Source organism: Amblyomma maculatum, chromosome 8 (genome assembly GCF_055883805.1).
Source record: "Amblyomma maculatum isolate TAMU_Amacu chromosome 8, ASM5588380v1, whole genome shotgun sequence".
NCBI classification, from domain to species: domain Eukaryota; kingdom Metazoa; phylum Arthropoda; class Arachnida; order Ixodida; family Ixodidae; genus Amblyomma; species Amblyomma maculatum.
The window spans coordinates 18,216,554-18,238,088 of NC_139351.1; the positions used below are offsets into that span (position 1 = coordinate 18,216,554).

General features: G+C 43.3%; 2 non-coding genes across 2 annotated transcripts; both read left to right on the forward strand.

Annotated features, from left to right (window-relative positions):
- Window positions 1–4,463: 4,463 nt before the first annotated feature.
- LOC146180640 (signal recognition particle RNA) lies at window positions 4,464–4,759 on the forward strand. The gene has a single exon (XR_014700479.1).
- Window positions 4,760–10,931: 6,172 nt separating this feature from the next.
- LOC146180641 (signal recognition particle RNA) lies at window positions 10,932–11,230 on the forward strand. Its single transcript, XR_014700480.1, has one exon.
- Window positions 11,231–21,535: the final 10,305 nt, after the last annotated feature.

Consider the following 21,535-nt stretch of genomic DNA (forward strand, 5'->3'; position numbering starts at 1 on the left):
ACCTGCCTCACCAGATAAGAGTAGCAGGGGAGTTTGCCCTTGTTGTGGTGCTTGGGCGGCCAATGCAGTGCCTGCGCTGCCGCGGTATCGGTCATATGTGCGCCGGGAATGTAAGATTCCGCGTTGTTCGACGTGTAAGCGTTTTGGCCACTCCGAGGAAGATTGCGTACGAACGTTTGCAGTGGCTACCGCACCAACAGCGAGGGCGGACATCACGGAGCACCAAATGGATGTCGCAGAGACAGAAGAGGCCGCAAAAGGGGTGGGAGAAGCTGAAAAGCTAGCAGCAACGACAGGCATGTTAGTGCCCCCGGGGGGTGGTGAGGAGATACTCGGTAGGCCAGACAAGGAAGTCACACTACCAAACAACGGACCGTCAGAAGAAGGAAGGGTGAGCCATGCCGAGAGCTCAAAAATTGAACTTCCGGAGTCTGCGGGCAGACAGGAAACCCTCGAAAAGAGCAGCGGCCGAGCGACCAACGTCCAAGGCCCTGCGAAGCATGCCCACGACTTTAGCACCAGTGAGGCAAACAAGGCATAGGCAGCTAGCAACGACGAGCCGCCGATAAAAACGCCAAAAGGGAGGCGGGCGACCTTCAAACCAAGACCGAATGTCTCGACGGACAGGAGAGGTGCCGAAAAGCCGCCCCTGTCACAAGGTCTGCCTGTCCAACCTCATGGCTCTGATGTCAACGAAAGCGTCTAGCACCACGCTAGACGTGAAAGGTAAGCACCATCTCTCGGCCTCTTTTCACTCTTAGAAAATGGCTTATGTACTGTCACTAAAGATTGCGACCCTTAACGTGAGAGGTCTAGCAGCGAAAAGGAAGCAGAGCCAAGTCCTGCGCCTTTTAAATGAAAATGACATCGATATAGAAGGAATTGAACGGCGGCGCAACACGGAAACGAACAGAGACAAGAAGGGGACACCACATGCGCATCCCCTTCTTGTCTGTGTTCGTTTCCGTGTTGCGCCGCCGTTCAATTCCATCATGCACCAACTCGCCCCCCAGGCCGTTATTCTGAAGTACATCGATATACTTGGAGTTCAAGAGACAAACGTCGAGGGTGAACAACAGACCGAGAGCATGGTGCAACGTTTCACGTCGCGGTTTTACGCAGCTGTCAATCATGCAGTCGGTACTTCTGCTGGATGCGTCCTGTTTGTGAAGAAGTTGCCGGGTCTTGTAGTGCAGTCACATGCTTCTTTTCCGTCGGGTCGGGGTGTGTTCCACGATTTTAGTTTTTGCTCGGCTGAGTGGCGTGCTGTTTGTATATATGCACCTACAGTACTTGATGAGAGGGCTGCTTTGTTTGATTTCGTTGAGGAGTATTTAAACACGGATAAGCAACTTGTCTTTCTGGGAGATTTCAATTGTGTACTGAGCTCCGGTGACAAAACTAGCCATCGTACATTTAGAGATAGTAGCACAGAGGTACTTTCGCGCTTGATTGACGAGTTTGCACTGAAAGACGTTGCAGAGTGTCTCACGAGCAAGCGACGGCTTCAGTATACGAATTTTCAGGGTGCTGGCCACGCCCGCCTTGACAGAATTTATGTGTCCGCAGAACTGGCTCCAAACTGCCAGGATTATTATATTTTGGCGGTAACGTACTCAGATCACTGCATGGTTCAGTGTACAATCGGAACAAAAAAGGGAGTTAGCGGTTTTAATTGGGAATTGGGGAAGTTAAATAATAAAACTGCTGAATGACAAGCAATTCACCAGACTTGTAGAAGAAGAAATTGGTAAGATTTGTCAGGAGGACACCCACGAACTGGGTCAAGAATGGGAACTGTGTAAGCAACCAATTAAAATCAAAGCTTTAGAAAAGGCCAGCTGCATACGGTTTCAAAAAAAAAAAACAAAATGAAATGCATTTAAGATATTTGCTAGATACATTGATAGCCCTGGAGTGTAACACGCCAGGGTTATACATGGACGACGTTAGAAAAACAAAACAAAGACTTCAACTGAATAACGAAGACCGCTATCACGGAGCACTGGTGCGTGCGAGAGCGGAAAAATTGGCCATGGATGAGACGCCGACAAAAAGATCGTTGGGAATAGAAAAAGCAAATGCAAGGCGAAATCACGTGGCAGAGGTAGATTGGGCAGGACGCACAGAAACCGATAACGAAGGAATCGCAAAAGCTTTCCGGGATTATTACGAAGAGCTATTTTTGTCCCGAGAGGTTTATTTGGATCGTTTTAAAGAATCATTTCTTGACACGATGCCAAAAATTGATTACGAACAAAAAGAAAGACTGGAACGGCCAATAAGCGAAAAAGAAGTGCAGCAGGCTATAGAAAATTTAAACCCGGGGAAATCACCCGGGCCTGATGGCCTGAGTGCGGCTTTTCATAAAGCGTTCAAGGAACAGCTATCACCTTTGTTTTGCGCCTTGTTTAATGACGCGTATGAACTGAAGGCACTGCCTGCGTCTTTCGGATCGTCGCACACAGTACTTATTCCGAAAACTAACCAACCAGATAAGCTTAGGCAGTTGTCTTACAGGCCCATTGCTCTGACAAACGTTGATTACAAGATTTATATGAAGGTGCTTGCTGGCAGACTACAAACGGTTATATGCGAACAAGTGGGCCTTCACAAAACGTGCGGTATCAAAGGGCGATCCATCTTTCAAAACATTCACAAAGCGAGAAGTGTGCTCGAATGCTGCGATGCAACTTACGCATGTGTTGCGATACTGCAGTTGGACTTGGAGAAAGCTTTTGGTTGTGTGGCACATACTATTCTGTTCAGTATATTAGACTATGTTAATGTCGGCTCTGTTATTCGAGAGGGAGGGGCCTTGGCGTACCGTAACTGCACTACGAGATTAATTGTCAATAAGTCACTGGGGGCCCCCATCAGCGTACGACGTTCGGTGCGCCAAGGTTGCCCCCTCAGCCCTCTTTTGTTCGGCATTTATATTGGAACATTGTGTTTAAGCATTCTACAAAACAATGACATTGATGGTTTTCGACTGCAGGAGTCAGAAGTCAAATTACTGGCTTAAGCAGACGACGTTGTGGTTTTTTTGTGTAAATAAGGAGAGTATAAAGAGGACAGTGGATGTGGTAAAACATTTTAGCAAAGTCACAGGGAGTAAAGTTAACTGGGGTAAGTGCCTGGGATTTTGGCACGGAGAATGGCAGCTGACCCCCGACACTTTCGCTAATGTGTCGTGGGTTACAACGCCTGCAAAGTACTTGGGTGTGCCCTTGGAATTTTACAAGGAAAGCGAGCCATACTGGATAGAGCAGGTCAAAGAAACCCGTGAAAAAGCGGAGAAATGGAAAAGCGCTCAATTATCAATATTTGCAAGAGCCGCAGTTTGCAACCTGGTTTTAATTAGTAAGTTATGGTATGTAATGCAAGTGTTGCATTGCTCCCGTGTAAATGTGCAAAAATTGCACCGAGTTTTTGCGGTGTTTGTTTGGGCCTCGAGTTGGGAGAGGTGCAGTCGGACAAATTTGTTCCAGCAGGTGAAGCATGGGGGGCTTGGTCTGGGTCATTTGTTTGTGCGACATATTGTCAACCGGTTTATATTTTTAAGGGATGCCAGCGATCCATTCCTGCGCACAGTGTGTCAACAAAGACTCGGTCTAACGTTGCCTGATTTCTTATTTTATACTCAATGTATGCCGGGTTCTCTTTTTGGATTCTTTAGGGAAATTGTTGTGAGCGTAAAATTCCTAAGCGCGCGTTTTTCGAAAGAGTATTTAAGTAATGTTAACAGGAGAACATTATACAAGGATGTTTATGAAGTGGTGTTCCCGGTGCCCTTGTACAGAGCTTTATGCTATGGAGGCAAAGGAAGTAATGTATTAAAACGCGTAAAGAAAATGCAAGTTGCTACGGCAGCTAAAACGTTTTTCTTTATGCTACATACCGGTACTTTGTGTGTAAAATCATTTATGGAGGAAAAGGGTATGTTCCTACCGGGGGGGCCCAATGTATCATCTGCAAACCGCCAGAGACAATACATCACGTGTTTTTGCATTGCTGGGAGGGGGTATATTTGTGGGATGTACTGCAAAGGACAATAAAAAAACAGTTGCCAGTTGATTCCCATGGCATTAGGTATTTGCCATTGGATAACCATGATGATATGCCATTAGACCAGGTTATGTTAATGTGCCTCCACAGTATATGGCGCGCACGAATGGCTGGTTATCACTGCGATCCAGATGCACGGCCAGCCCGCATATATTTCCGCGAAAGCGGGCAGCGATGGCTCGACATGCTTAAATTGCAACCATGTGCTCCTGAGTGGCTGTGAAAGCTGGAACCTTTGACGGTGCTCAAAGAATTTTAACATGACAATGCCTGCCCCTCAGTGGGTGTTAGGCAACGCGAACTAGCTTTGTGTACATATATTATTCCTTTGTTTTTGTTGTTTTGAGTTCCAGTGCGGTGTATTTGTGTCAAAGTCAGGCAATAAATAAAAAAAGGGGGGTAGTGGCGTGCCCCTGTAATCCAGCTGCTTGGAGGCTGGCGTTAGAGGACGGGTTGAGGCTGGGAGGCCTGCCCCACGTCTGCCCATGTTGATCGGGTGTCCGCGCTAAGCTGGGCGCCGATATGGTTGCCCCGGGGGAGCTAGGTGGCGACCAGGTCGCCTAAGGAGGAGCGAACCGGCCCAGGGCGGAAACGCAGCAGGCAAAAGCTCCCGCGCCCTGCAGTAGCGGGATCGCACCTGTGAATGTGCGGCGTGGTGTAGCCCAGACAACACACTCGGACCTAGCGCCTTATTTTAAAGTAGCCATTGGAATTGCGCAAAGTGCTACTTTAAAAATTTCCCCATATATCGGCACTTTATGTCACATGCTTTCAAAAAGACAGTGGTACTACGGCGTTCAAGCAAGCCGCACGCGTTTGAATTTCATTTTGATTTCCGCTGCCACAGTTTTTTTTGCAGCGTCCACGGGTACCAGCGTTGCCCTTTGATTATTTGAAAATCATGTTTATGAGAAGGTATCACCACAATTAATGTATTCTAGCATTGCAGTGGCATCAATTAATGCCTTTGTGTCAGCGAGTCGGGGAAAAACTAGGATACAAGGAACACATAGAAACAGGACTGCACATAGAAACAAGACTGCGCTAGTACTGTTTCTATGTGTTCCTTGTGTCCTGGTTTTTTGCGCTCCTGTTCTACACGATTACAGTTGCATGCATATGCGCGAGTTTTTCCCCATGAACTTGCGCAAATTATGTTATAGCATCGGAAATCTCCACAGAGAAAAAAATTTACTTGAGTCTCTGCACTCTGATTTTCGAGGCTTGAAAATATATGATGGCATCTATTTATTCGTTAGGATCGCCTAAATTACGTAAACGTAAGTGAAGTCATTGACAAAATAACATGGGAAATGCGCATGGAGTATGCCTCTTTGATAGATATTTGCGGAGCGATATTAGTGATGCCTACTTGCGTATATATTTACCTATGACCGCCAGATTTCAGCCGCAATTGTGACGTGTTCATTCAGTTTTTTTTTTTTTAACTTGGGTGCTCTAATTACTGCGCTTCTTACTATTGCTTTGCCTTTGTAAAATCTCAGAGGTGCAAGTAGTGGCCCTGTCGGGATTCTGCCTTCTGAAATGCAGGCTCATCGTCCGCTCAACCAGACACTGGTATTGGCGCAAATTATTTTATGCCAAGCAAATACCTCTACGCTTGATGCATTTGATTCTTTTTTTCCCATTCATAAATATATCTCCCCAAATGTTGTTATCAATAATATTGATTAAAACATGTTCCTATGACAAGAGTTCATCATTTTTTATCTTGTGTGCTATGCGCACTCAGCCTTTAAAAGTAGCCTTAATAATTTTCCTTGAGTGTAAACTTAGTTAGGTGCCACTTACTCTAAACTCCGGATGGCGTCTATTGAAATCCAGGTCCATCGTCAGCTGATCCGCACACTCACATTTGTCCAAATTAATTTATGTTGAGCCAGCAAGGCTGCTCTTTCTGGGATGTCTACTGCGGTGCAGTAACTGACGAAAAGGAACAATATATATGATTTAGTATTCCATAATGCGGCATATTTGGAGGCGTTGTTATCTTTTTTTTGTCAATTGTTTAGCACATATAGCAATTATCGCTACCTTCCTTGTACAGTGTGCTTATGCACTTCTGGAAAAATCTCGCTGCCTCATCGTTTTTATAAGCGCTATAACAAAATAAACTGAAGTAATTGTCACCATAGCAGCCCCGGCTTGTGCGAAAAAAAAAAAAAGTACATTTGAATAAGCGTAAACTGTTTTATTCGTGCCTTTTGGTGTCAGTTCTGAAAGAAATGTTAGTGCTGCTGACATTTTCGGTATGTGTAATAACTAATTCGTTGAAAGCATTTTTCTCTACCGCAAAGCCGGGAACGCATGAAAGTAAGCTTTCCAGGCAGCCAGTTTAAGTATCGTTTTACTGTCGACAGATGCCGCCACAGGAACACTTACCCCAAGAAATGCGTCGAGAGCGCAAATGTTTATATCACTGCAGTATACTTACAAGGAGAACTGAAAATTAAAATTTGTAAATTTCACAAGTGGCGACAATGGCAAGGCAGTTGCATACGAAAGCGGCAACAAATATTTACAGCCTACGTGAAAATTCCTTGATGGATGGCGTTTGAGGCTGCCCAGTATTCGAATATGCACTCATGTGTCTACATAGAGCTTAATACGTGAAAAACAAAAAATATGCACCGAATCAAGAAAAACAAAAAATGAAGGTACATTTTCGTTTTCCTCACCAAATATAAAATTGTTTGAACAGCAATTCTTATTATTGCTTGACATGGATGCTTGCGCAATTTTAATTTACTAAGTATATTTACAGGAGTATACTGTTGCCAAGACACGTGATTTAGCCGTAAAAGAAGCGTGCAATACAATCACTCTTTATGAGAAACCAAATACGTAAGTTTCAGAAGAAATCATATTTGTCGTTAGTGTCAAAGACGAGATAGTAGCTTCGGACACACTAATTTCATATTAGTTTTTAAAACGAAACAACGAAAGCCAGTTCCCTAACCTTCCTCGGCAAAATGAAATCTCACGATAATTCCCTGCAAAGGCGAACTCCTATTTTTAGACGATCAGGAAGCATGATGAAAATACAACGCTCACTGGCTAAGTAATCATGTGACTGCTCCGCCAAATTTGAATTGTTCTTGCTCTAGTGTATCTTGTCATGCCTATTCTATTGGACTGTCTGTAACTGCAAGCCTGCATTTCGCTGTGCCACACAACAAAGCCAAATTATGGAGACCATTAGGGAAAATGCGGGGCTAAAATCGCAATATCTATAAAAAAGTGTGTTCGGAGTTTGTTTTCTTGGGATTATGCATGTATTGAAGAAAATTGTCGGGAGGTTTGGTTGTCTCTTGTGCAGCCGATATATATACATTTTTTTCCAGTGATGGCACTCACAGCTGAAAGAACCTATGAACGCTGAATGCAACACATAGAAATTGAAAATAGTGCATGTCCATGTTAGGATGGTTGTCTTAAGCCCTCTTTATTAAAAAAGGACATGCAATAAAGAGTACAGCAGAGCAATGAAACGCAAAGTAGAAAAAACAATTTGGTGACACGGCCACTACGCATTGGCTGGTAAACGGAAATATAAGCTTGGATTGAATAATACGCTCCACGTTACGTCCGAACGCTCTTTGAGCACCACTTGGAGCCGGGATAATCAAAGTGCTCGGCAAGTAGGAGATAGAAATGAAACCTGGAAGAAAATTCACGCCCAGCAAGCAACAAAGGAATGCATTTTACTAAAGCAGATGTGGGCGTAATACAGGTGTAACGCTGAAACAAAAACAGGCAACTCGAATTAATCGCTACAGAACAGTGCGTTGTTCAAAAGGATGGCCCAGTGTTTGCACCAGGTCGCTTCAAGTTATTACTTTGGCTTTATATTTAAATAGGAAGTTCTGAAATCTCTGAAATAATTTTTCGCATTTCGTACGTTTTGTAAGAGCACAATGTGAAATAAATCACCATCTCCAAATGATTTCGTCAAACGCTGGTTTGATGGCAGTTTCTGAAATAAAGGTTTGTTGGGAGCAAAATAAGGTACTTTTCGGATTCCTAATTATCCAAAAGAAAAACAAGCGTCAAATATGTGACATGTAATGAAAAAAAAAGTTCCTTTGTTAAAGTGGCCAGATTTTCAATTTCGTTCATAAAGAAGCCGTAAATGTCCTAATCCTGCGCGATGAACTGCCTAGAAGTTATCCAAACACAACGTGAAAGCAAAATATATTCATGATTTTTGAAATCATGGTTTTGTTAATCTGACGCACTTAATTACTCATTCTTACATCTACAACATTTTTCTATATGTTCTAAGGTGATGAAACTTAGAATATATTTCAAAGAGAGGAAGATAAGCCATCCCTCAAGCTTTTATTGTAATTGGTGCAATTGTTCTGTAGTTGACCCCTCATTCTCGCTTGCCAAGCTCCACTTGACAAGGCTGTGACAATATTGCGTCCTTCGGTGCATGATTTTACCCACACACTCATCAGCACAGTATCGGCAGGTGCCACTGATGCACGGAAAACACAACACGACATGCATATCAATCTCCACTTGCTCCCAAATCCTAGAAAAAGGCCTGTAGCGAGGCCGGCTGTCAAAACAAAAGTCCTGAATTTGAATCTCATGTATAATTAAAACGTTCCTTTATGCGAAATCGGCCGAATCTGTCTTATGATGTCTCTTCATAAATTAAGTTACATCATAAGATACATCCAGCAAACTTTGAATTACGTCATTACGCCTAATCGCAGAACCAATATTGCCTGCGTAGTATCACATCACGCAGCTGTCAATAAATCAAACTTTTTACTACTCCAACTACGCCTATTCTGCAACACGTAACACTGACACTATATTGGGGAAGAATGAAGTGTGCTAAACTCAAAATCCGACGCAGTTTGAATTAGGAGCCATAGGTATTAGCACACGCCGTAAGCTGGCATCGCAATGTCAGCATAGCCTTTACTTGGATTTAAGGGCCAAAGCTAAACCTTTGGCTTTGTTTCAGTTGCGTAATAGAGCATTACAGTGTGATTGCAACATAAGACATCCTGCAAAACACTAGAATGCATCTCATATTTTTGCAATCGTTCTCGAGTTTCTTTGTACTGAAATGAAAAAAAATCTCTTACAAGTGACTGTTAAAGGAGAGAACAGAATGTCCTGGTAATGTTTTTGGAGCATTCTTTTATGGTTATTCTGAAGCTACGCCTGAGACAACCAACCGCTTCCATCACTCTTGTCCACGTGGCCCTCGAACTTACATCTAGGCTTGTAGTACTGCCGCATATAGCCTAACGATGAAGCGCTTAGGTGTCGGTGACTTGTGCTTCGGGAAAACATAGGCGTTTTTGGTCTAGTACACCCGTTTACAGGGTTGCTTTTTTATATTATAAAAGGAGCACTTTGGCCACATTCGCAAAAAGTTCGTTTGAAAAATTAGGTACTGATTTGTAGGAGGTGTATATTCTACACTAGGGGCTAATTTTAACAGCTTGTAAACGGAGCTTTGCTACAATGAGGATTCTTGTGCAGAAGAGCATCCTTTAATGAAGAAGAGAGAAACCGCATCACATGAGCACTCTGCAGCGAACAAGTCATTTTCAGTTCCTTTATTGCTTTTATTTGAGCAGGAGAGATAGAATGAAAAGGATAACTGCACCGAATTTAATTCAAAACACCTTGGAAACAACGACAAAAAAAAAAAGACTTGTGCAAGTGTTTTGTCTTATATTTTCATAATTCTATCATTAAAAACTCGAACTGGGATAATACGTAACTAAACAAAAGGCAAATATTGAACGTCTTTAGTAAGGAAATTTTGTATTTGAAATGTAAAAGAATAAAGTCCCTTAACGGTTTCCTCTGGCACGCCACTCCACAAAAGCATAGTGCAAAAAAAGAAGCTGCACTTAAGCACATTTCACCTTCGAGCGCATTGATACACTTGTTCTATATGGTCTGTGTAATGCATGCATCTTCTTATACATGGCACTGGTTTTGCATCTGCTGCGGTTTAAAGAGAAATTCTCTATATTAGCACAGTATTTCTTCCTTAGGGAAAATCAGGCTGCTCAATAGTAACAATTTTTGCACGTAATACATTAGGAGGCGAGCATCAAGAATATATAATAACTTGTGAGACTATTCGATATTGTTTAGAAAAATAAAAAAATTATTCGCAATTATTTTATTTATGTAAAGGGGATTATACGTTGGAAACACCCATAACCCGAATAACCTGGGAGGCAGAAAACGCCAATTCCGTTAAACGAACTTAGAGATTTACAATAATGTAAATTCCTTGCAGATTGTAGAGCGGTGCTGGACGTCTTGCATAACGAAATATGAAAACTGGGGTCTCGTCAAGACGATACATCTTTTCACCGAGTATGATTCAGGATTGCATACGCACGTTCATCAATGTTCGCTTCCATAATTTCGAAACAAAGATCTAGAAGTCTAGAGGATCAACTGTCTGAGATGTGAAGTATGGCAGATTCTATAATGTGCTAAGGCCATTCAAAATATCGCGCTCTTTGCATCGGCCTCCCATCTTTCGAACAGGTATCGAAGCTCCGGTTTAGGGCCGAGGTTGGCGCCACCAAGACAACCAGAGAGGAGGTTAGATCGCTGCGTTTAGCGCGGCATCTTCTGAGCTCAAAACAAAACCTGACGCCCTTGCGGAAGTGTGTATTCAAACATGCTGACAGTTTAGCTGTAAACCACTATCGATCCCAGAAATTTCATGAGAGCATGACAAGGTGCTGCACTCAGTACAGCATCCAGTAGAAAAAGAAGGATTGTAACTATGAGGGAATTAGACTCAGGTGAATATAAAAACCAGCCGCATTGATCGCGTCTCCGCCAGGGGTAGTGGCGTGCCGCTGTAATCCAGCTGCTTGGAGGCTGGCGTTAGAGGACGGGTTGAGGCTGGGAGGCCTGCCCCACGTCTGCCCATGTTGATCGGGTGTCCGCGCTAAGCTGGGCGCCGATATGGTTGCCCCGGGGGAGTTCGGTGGCGACCAGGTCGCCTAAGGAGGAGCGAACCGGCCCAGGGAGGAAACGCATCAGGCAAAAGCTCCCGCGCTCTGCAGTAGCGGGATCGCACCTGTGAATGTGCGGCGTGGGTTAGCCCAGACAATAAACTCGGACCTAGCGCCATTTTTTTAAATGTAGCCATTGGAATTCCACAAAGGACTACTTCAAAATCTTCCCCATCTATCGGTACTTTGTCACATGCTTTCAAAAAGGCATTGGCACTACGGCGTTCAACTCTTTATTTATTGCCAGGAAGGCTCCTCTTTGTGGCAAGTCTACTGCGGTGGAATAAATGACGAAAATGAACAATAGAAATGAATTTGTATACTACAGTGCGACCTATTTCGAGGCGTTAATATATATATATATATATATATATATATATATATATATATATATATATATATATATATATATATATATATATATATATATATATTGCAAATGTTTACCACATATAGCAATTTTCGCTACCTGCCTTGTACACTGTGTGCTTATGCACTGCGGGAAAAAGCTAGCTGCCTGATTGTTTTTATAAGCGCTATAATAAAATTGACTAAAGTAATTGTCACCACAGAAGCCCCGGCTTATACGGAAAAAAGAAAGTACACTTGAATGAGCGTATTCTGCTTAATTCATGCCTTTTATTGCCAGTTCTGAAAGAAATGTTAGTGCTGCTGACATTTTCGGTATGTGTAATTGCTAATTAGTTGAAAGCATTTTTCTCTACCGCAAAGTGGGTCACGCATGAAAGTAAGCTTTCCTGGAAGTCAGTTTCGCTTCACTGTCGACAGATGCCGCCAAAGGTGCACCTACCGCTAGGAATGCGTCGAAAGCGCAAATGTTTATATCACTGCAGTATACTTACAAGGAGAACTCAAAATTAAAATTTGTAAATTTCACAAGTGGCGACAATGGCCAGGCAGTTGCATACGAAAGCGGCAACAAATATTTACAACCTGCGTCAAAATTCCTTGATGGATGGCGTTTGAAGCTGCCCAGTATTCGAATATGCACTCATGTGTCTACAAAAAGCTTAATACGTGAAAAACAAAAAAATATGCATCGAATCAAGAAAAATAAAAAAATGAAGGTACTTTTTCCTTTTCCTCACCAAATATAAAATTGTTTGAACTGCAATTCTTATTATTGCTTGACATGCATGCTTGCGCAATTTTAATTTACTAAGTATATTTTCAGGAGTATACTGTTGCCAAGACACATGATTTAGCCGTAAAAGAAGCGTGCAATACAATGACTCTTTATGAGAAACAAAATACGTAAGTTTCAGAAGAAATCATTTTTGTCGTTAGTTTCAAAGGCGAGATAGAAGCTTCGGTCGCAATAATTTCATATTAGTTTTTAAAACAAAAAAACGAAAGCCAGTTCCCTAACCTTTTTCGGCTAAATGAAATCTCACGATAATTCCCTGCAAAGGCGAACTCTTATTTTTAGACGATCAGGAAGCATGATGGAAATACAACGGTCATTGGCTAAGTGATCATGTGACTGCACCGCCAAAGTTTAATAGTCCTTGCTGTAGTGTATCTTTTCATGCCAATTCTAGTGGTCGGTTTGTAACTGCAAACCTGCATTTCGTTGTGCCACACAACGCAGCCAAATTATTGGGGCAATCAAGGGGAAATGCGGGGCTAAAATCGCAATATCTATAAAAAGCGTGTTGTAATTTGTTGTCTTTGTGATGTATGGATGCTAGAGTTGGACTGTGAAAAAGGCTTACCGCCGAAGAATTGACTCATTTTAATTGTGGTGCTGGCGAAGACTCTTGAGAGTTCCTTGGACTGCCAGAAGATCAAATCAGTCGATATTGTCGACCATAAATCCTCACTGCTCATTGGAGGGTCAAATTCTAAAGTTAAAGCTCAGCTACTTGGGTCATCTGATGAGAAGAGAGGAGTCGCTGGAGAAAGATTTGATGTTGGGAAAGGTTGAGGGTCGCCAGAGAAGGGGTAGGCAGCGAACGCGATGGTTAGATGGCATCCTCGAGGCACTGCAGATGAAGTTATGTGATGTTAGGAAGATAGTGAGAGATCGGAAAGCGTGGCGTGACATGGTCCATAGGGTCACGAAGAGTCGGACACGACTGAACGACTGAACTGAACTGAATTTGTTGTCTTGGGATTTGCAAGTATTAAAGAAAATTGTCAGGAATCTTGGTTGTCCCCTGTGCAGCTGAAATTTTTTTTTTTTTTCCGAGAGGGATGCACTCACAGCTGAAAGAACCTATGAACGCTGATTTCAACATGTAGAAATTTAAAATGGAGTGCATGGCAATGTTAAAATGCTTGTCTTCACCGCTCTCTAGTAAAAAAGGACCGGCTACCAAGAGAACACCAGAGAGCTGAAAAGCAATGTAGAAAATTATTTGTTGACACGGCCACAGCAGATTGGCTGGTTAACAGAAATATAATCTTGGATTGAATAAAAGGCGCCAAGTAACGTCCGAACGCTCTGTTAGGACCACTGGGAGCCAGAATAATAAAAGGTTTCGGAAAGCAGGAGGTAGAAATACAGCCTTAAAGAAGAGTCACGCCCAGCAAGCAACAAAGGAAGCATTTCACGGACGCAGACGCGGGCGCTAGACAGCTGTAACGCTGAAACAAAAACAGGCAACTAGAATTAATCGCTACACAAGAGTGCATTGTTCAAAAGGATGGCCCAACGTTTGCACCTGGGCGCTTTAATTTTTGGATCCTAGATTGTATTAGGAAGTTGTGTAATTTCTGAAAAAATTCGCACTTTTTGTAAGAGCACAATTGTGCTCTTACAAAGGCTGTTTGTAAGGCTGTTTCAAGATGGTTTCTGAACTAAAAGTTTCTTGGGAACAAAATAAGGTACTTTTCAGATTCCTAAATATCCTCTAAAAAAAACAACCTTCAATTACGTGACATGTAATAAAAAAAAGTTCCTTGTTAAATTGCTCCGATTTTACATAACGCTCATGAAAAAGCCAAAATTGTCCTAATCTTGCGCAATTAACTGCCTAGAAGTCATCCAAACACAAACTTTAGCACATTTTCATGATTTTGAAATGATAGTTTTGTTAATCTTGCACACTTAATTACACATTAAGACTACTACAACGTTTTTTTATATGTTCTAAGGCGATGAAACTTAGAACATATACTAAAGAGAGGAAGATAAACCATCCCTGAAAATTGTATTGAGATTGACGCAACTGTTCTAAAGTTGACCCTTAAATCTCGCATCCCACATTAAGCTCTACTTGACAAGGCTGTGACAATATTGCGTCCTTCGGTGCATGTTTATACCCACACAATCATCAGCACAGTAGCGCCAGGTGTCACTGATGCATGTAAAACACAACACGACATGCATATCAATCTCCGCTTGCTTCCAAGTCCTACTAAATATTGCACTGTATATGGCTACATTACGTAAACTTTGGCTTCGAATCGACACATTACCATCGAGAACGCTTTTGTGTTATAAGAAATTCACTTGTTAACGCTGAGAAAGAACTGTGAGTGCCGTGGACCTGCTTACAAGCACTGTTTCTTGCTTTACTCCCTGGCCTGTGTTTTGTAGTATGTTCTTTCAGGGCACTGATCCTGTCACGCAAACAAATTAGTCAAATTTTCAGTGCGTAGGAGCACTCTAGCTTAGAAGGTAGCACATTGGATGTCACGTTTACTGCTGCGCTGCGCAGATTGCCTCCATTACAAGCAGAAATTTGCTAGTCTTGGCAACCTGTTCATGCAGTGCATGAAGTCTGGCTACTCGCGTCAAACGGTAGTGAACACAGATTACAAATAAACGGCCTCCGTCGTCGCCTAATCAGAAGCGCTTTTCTTAATGGCTCAGATTCGAGGTATGGCGTGAAACATAGCTCCGAATCGGCACTCTCGCACTCCCGAATATAGCAATGTAAAACAAAATTATTCCTTTATCGTCTAAACAACGTCAGATGTGAACCGTTATTTAATGAGATCACTAAAAGAGAAATCAGCGAGAATGGGCGTGTGCACTGGGAAAGGAAATGCCTGAGCAAGTGCATGATTGTATTCAAAACACTTATATGCGAGTAATCAATTTAGCGCGCCTTTGATAGATTCCTCTCCCCCTTTACACACAGATAGAAAATAAAAACGACGTAATTGTACCGCTTGTAGGGGAAGTTAATGTAATTGAAAACACGATATTTAAAGTATCTAAAGTGCCAGAAGGGGCATTAGAAGTGAATTGCATGAACCTCAGTTATTTATTAGCGCAGCAAAAAAATTGAGCAAAAATGCAATATTGTTAACAATACTAATGTTGAATGCCATTGAAATGCAGTAAACAAGCAGAACTTGACTTCATCAACATAAACATACATTGAAAGGTTGCAAGCAATTAAAAGATTATTATATTTTTTTCGGAAATATTTGAGTGGCAGCATAACCTTTTTTTTTTGTCTATTGGGAAATGAGCGTTAGCGTTTCTAACTGCTTCTGACCATCTTTTTTTTTTTTGCACGTTATTTTGTATTATTAAACAGCTAAAACCATATTTGCAGGGAATTCGCTTAATGCCTGTATTAAGCTCACATGCTTTGTTGGTAGCATATCTTGAGCTCATTCAGAAGATTATAAGCTTTTGTGCTTGCCCGCCTCACATAAACAGTCCTTCGACATATATCATACCTCAGTCCAGGCTGGAGCTTGACGTGCCAGTCATTTCCAGTCTGGAAGGCCTAGCTTGCTGATACCTATCAAGATACTCTTCTGAGGTTTTTAGATGCTTATCTTTTAACCACGAGGAGCAGCTTGAAGAACCGTGGAAAGAGATAAGCTACACTCCCATACCTCCTGACTCCCTAATTACCCAAATAGCGTCCGAGAGTCATCCCTTGAACTTTTCATGCTCCCTTTCAGAACATCTTGCTTCATTTGCACATAATAATAGCGTGATAGGTTTCATTTGAATTTCAAGTAATATTCTCTCCTTTTACGAAATGTTCTGTATCACAAATGAATATATTTAAAATTTGAATGTATTTAAAGCAGGCTGCGAAATCAGCATTGACAAAAAGAACAGTCACTTCCTTTTTGCCAATGACAGACGTCAAAGCATTGCAGGAATATAGAGGTGAGCTTCCTAAACGAAAGGTTTGGTCGAATTAGATCGAATTAGAAGTAGATTTAAAACTTCTCATGATGGAAAATAGCGCGAAAGTACACGAAGGACGGAAGGAAGTAAGACACGGACAACCGCTTGTCCGTGTCTTACTTCCTTCCGTCTTTCGTGTACTTTCGCGCTATTTACCATCATGAATGTTAACCAACTCGCCCAACTTTCGGCATTAGATTTAAAACACATGAAAGGCATAATTGCTCATGCTTAGCGGCTACTGAAATTTTGGTACAAGAAAATATTATATGCAGATGTTTCATGTGGCGTAAGCTTCTGCAACAAGACTGGCTGCCTGATTATCAATTCTTCTTATTTGTGAAACAGCGCCTTAGCGAATAGCAAATACTCACTGAATACACCGAAGCATGTAATAAAGTAAATGAAATTATATTTGTGTAGTTGGGAAAGTAGTAAATTAGTCAGCAAGAAATCATTTTGCTCTCGATCTCCGAGAGGCTTGCTGAAATGTTTTCTCGGGGAAGGAATTATTTTCAGCAATATACTCCATGCCACAGCACACGGTGTCGCATATTAAAATTGAGAGTATTACAATTGCAGTACAACCTTTTAATAAACTAAGGTAGGCCTTAGTTTAAAAAAAAAAGATCTGGTTCTCCAAAGCTTTCCAGCGTAATTAGTTTCGTCGGAATTTCGTGCAGAAAACAAACTGGGCGCATTTGACGGATGAACAACTTGGCAGAAAAGTCAAGTACACATTTACTGGGAAAATAAAGGTGAGAGTAAGGAAAGTGATCAGAAATGGGGGCGATAATTTCGGGCGGTATGGGTTCACGGCACCAGTGATCCGTAAGGTATGCATTCAGAGGAGTTAAATGGCCCAAACAAATAAGTAATATGTGATTTGATTTTCCGATTTCGCCGCTGAAGCGACAGGTTGGCCTAATTTGTGCGAACAATTTGGAAATTCGTTATTTGTTAGGAAAGGTATCGTTTTGAAGCTTCCTCTACTCCATCTGTTGCTGTATGTTTACTGAGTTGCGCGATGGTGGCAGCGAGGTGACAGGCAGTCCGAAGGGGTTCAGGCACAAGGCGACATCGACGGTTGGTCCAGCTCGTACAGACGCCATTTTTTTAACGAAGTTTTGAAAACTTGCAAAAACTTCACGCATACTGATGACATACATCTCTAAAAATGTGACTAAATTGCATTACCTGCCTGCGGTCGCACAGTACTATATTCTCTTGAGGAAAACAGTCGCACTTTTGGCCCTTCGCGGCTCCCCTCTCTCCTGTCGGGGCTGTCGCCCTTTCGCCGGTGCCCTCTTTGGAGATAAACTTGCGGAGGGCGCCCCACCCGTAGAGCCCAATGGCAAGGGGCTTTGCCTCTCGCGGCTCCCCTTCTATCTAACTCGGCAGCGGCGCAAGCGACGGCGAGTGAGTGAGTGAGTGCGTGTGTTGCGTTGGCACCGAAGGCAGTGCTGACCTGAAGTGCCGAGAGATTGGGCGCGTCCAGGGAGAGACGGACTGCTCAGATGAACCCAGCCGTTGCTTCATCGTGCGCGTGCTGCCGAGGACGACCAATAAACGGTTAACCCTTTGGTCTTCAATGCTCTTGTTGTTCATTGCTCTGAGATAGCGGAGCGGCGTTTGGCTCCTAGAGCGGAACCGTAGCCTCGTAGAGTATCCCACATTATATATTTCACTGTCACGGGGAAAAAATAGAGTTGAAAAGCTCAGCGCACTATTACATAAACCATAAGGACATAGTCACACACCAGAGGATGACTACAGAAAAGGGAATTAGACTCAAGCGTGTCAGTTGGCCGTCTCCCTGTCTGTTCCCTTTTCTTCTGTCGTGCAAGAAATTTCTTAGAAATAATGACCGCCAGAGAGACATGAGCACAATTTTGTTTGCAATGAACGGCTGAGCAAACGAATAAACATGACTGCGCAGAAAAGTCTTGCACATTGAACTGGGCACCACTTGCGATGCTACGCGTCATCATCGAAAATTGTAATGCCTTTCCTTGGATTGAAGAACCAAAGCTAAAACCTTCGGCTTTGTTTCAGTTGTGTAATATCCCAGTTATATTATTACAGTGCGACTGCAACATAAGACATCCTGCAAAACACTAGAATGTGTCTCATATTTTGCAATCATTCCCGAGTTGCTTTGTATTACTGAAATGAAACAAAATCTTTCGCAAGTGACTGTTAATGAAGAAGAGAGAAACCGCCTCACATGAGCACTCAGCAGCTAAGAGGTCACTTTGTAATTTGTTAGGTACGGCTTCTGTTCTTTTTGTGCTTTTATTTGGGAAGGAAAGATGGAATGAAAAGGATAACGGCACCGAATTTAATACAAAGTAGCTTGGGAACGACGACTAAAAAAAAGAGATTCGTGCAAGTGTTTTGAGTGATATTTTCATATTTATTTGGCTCTATAATGCTCCAACTGGGATAATACCTAACTGAAATAAAGACAAACGTTTAAAATGTCCGATAAAAAATTTTGTATATGAAATGTAAAAGATGGAGTCCCTTAACGTTTTCGTCTGGCACGCCATTCCACTGAAGCATTGTGCAATTAAAAAAGCAGTACTTAAACAGATTCCATCTTCGAACGCATTGATACACTTGTTCGGTATGGTCTGTGCAGAACAGGCAAACATATCCTTCTTAATCATGGCACTGTTTTCGTACCTGCTGCGGTTTAAAATGAAATTGTCTGCATTTGCACAGCATTTATTCTTCAGGGAAATTCAGGCTGCTCAACAGTAACAATTTTCGCTCGTAATATATTTGCAGGCGAGTATCAAGGCTATATAATAACTTGTGAGAACTATTCGATATCGTTTACAAAAATGAGAAAATTAATCGCAATTCATTTTATTTATGCAAAGGCGATAATAATTTGGAAACACCCACAACCCGATTAACCTGAGAGGCAGAAAAGGTTTATTCCCTTAAAAGAACTTGGGTGATTTACAATAATGTGAATTCATTTGCATACGCATGTTTAACTCTGTTCGCTTGTATATTTTGGAACAAAGAGCAGGCGGTCTAGAGGATCAACTGTCTGAGATGTGAAGTATGGCAGATTCTATAATGTGCTAAGGCCATTCAAAATATCGCGCTCTTTGCATCGGCCTCCCATCTTTCAAATGCGTATCGAAGCTCCGGTTTAGGACCGAGGTTGGCGCCACCGAGCGAACGAGAGAGGAGGTTAGGTCGCTGCGCTTAGCGCGGCATCTGTTGAGCTAAATTTAAAACCAGATTCCGCTGCGCAAGCGCATATTTTTGAGCACTGTGACATTTCCGCTGTCAACAAGAACTGATTCCAGAAATTTCCTTATAAGAACATGAAAGCACTAGTGCGCCGCTGACAACACCCAGTTAAAAAGAAGGATTTTAATTATGAGGGAATTAGACAATAGTGGATATAAAAACCAGCCGCATTGATCGTGTCTCCTCCGGGGGTAGTGGCGTGCCATTCTACTTCCGGCCACCGAGCGGGACGGTCGCAGAATCATGAGCTCCGGCGGAGCGGCGATTGCGGCCCAGGCTGGCCGCGGTAACAGGCTTAACGCAAACGATGATAAGGAAGATCAGCTCATTTTGCCGTATCTGCCCCCCGGACGTGTTGTTTTCAACACAGTTTTTTTGCACGGAGACGTACGAGTGCGACCCTTCAGGGTTGAAGATTTCCGGGACGCCCTGGCCAAGACTGGTACGCTCCCAGACGTGGTGGCGTTAGGGGCTTACCAAATAAACCATGTCTGGGCGGTGACTTTGAGCAGCACTGAAGCAACCAAGCGGCTGGTAGCCTTCAAGGAGCTTCAAGTGAAAGGTCGACGGTGCATCATCATTGACCCGGAGGATCAACAGGTGAAGCTACGGCTCCACTGGATGTTGCATGGCGTGGCGGATGAGGACATCCGAAGGACATCAGGTCTTCTATCCGAAGGATAGAAGACCTGCCTCACCAGATAAGAGTAGCAGGGGAGTTGGCCCTTGTTGTGGTGCCTGGGCGGCCAATGCAGTGCCTGCGGTGCCGCACCGGTCATGTGCGCCGGGAATGTAAAATGCCGCGGTGTTCGACATGTAAGCCTTTTGGCCACTCCGAGGAAGATTGCGTACGAACGTATGCAGTGGCCACTGCACCGACAGCGAGGGCGGACATGACGGAGCACCAAATGGATGTCGCAGAGACAGAAGAGGCCGCAAAGGGGGTCGGAGAAGCTGAAAAGCTAACAGCAACGACAGGCATGTTAGTGCCCCCGGGGGGCGGTGACGAGATAATCAGTAGGCCAGACAAGGAAGTCACGCTACCGAGCAACGGACCGTCAGAGGAAGAAAGTGTGAGCGATACCGAGAGCTCAAAAATTGAACTTCCGGAGTCTGCGGGCCGACAGGAAACCCTTGAAAAGAGCAGCGGCCGAGCGACCAACGTCCAAGGCCCTGCGAAGCGTGCCCACGACGAGAGCACAAGTGAGACAAGCAAGGCAGAGGCAGCTAGCAACGACGAGCCGCCGATAAAAACGCCAATAGGGAGGAGGGCGACCTTCAAACCAAGACCAAATGTCTCGGCGGACAGGAGAGCTGCCGAAAAGCCGCCCCTGTCACAAGGTCTGCCTGTCCAACCTCATGGCTCTGGTGTCAACGAAAGCGTCTAGCACCACGCTAGACGTGAAAGGTAAGCACCATCTCTCGGCCTCTTTTCACTCTAAGAAAATGGCTTATGAACTGTCACTAAAGATTGCGACCCTTAACGTGAGAGGTCTAGCAGCGAAAAGGAAGCAGAGTCAAGTCCTGCGCCTTTTAAATGAAAATGACATCGATATACTTGGAGTTCAAGAGACAAAAGTCGAGGGTGAACAAGGGACCGAGAGCATGGTGCAACGTTTCACGTCGCGGTTTTACGCAGTTGTCAGCCATGCAGTCGGTACTTCTGCTGGATGCGTCCTGTTTGTGAAGAAGTTGCCGGGTCTTGTAGTGCAGTCGCATGCTTCTTTTCCGTCGGGTCGGGGCGTGGTCCTCGATTTTAGTTTTTGCTCGGCTGAGTGGCGTGCTCTTTGTATATATGCACCTACGATAGTTGATGAGAGGGCTGCTTTGTTTGATTTTGTTGAAGAGTATTTAAACACGGATAAGCAACTTGTCTTACTGGGAGATTTCAACTGTGTACTGAGGTCCGGTGACAAAACTAGCCTTCGTACATTTAGGGATCGTAGCACAGAGGTACTTTCGCGCTTGATTGACGAGTTTGCACTGGAAGACGTTGCAGAGTGCCTCACGAGCGAGCGACGGG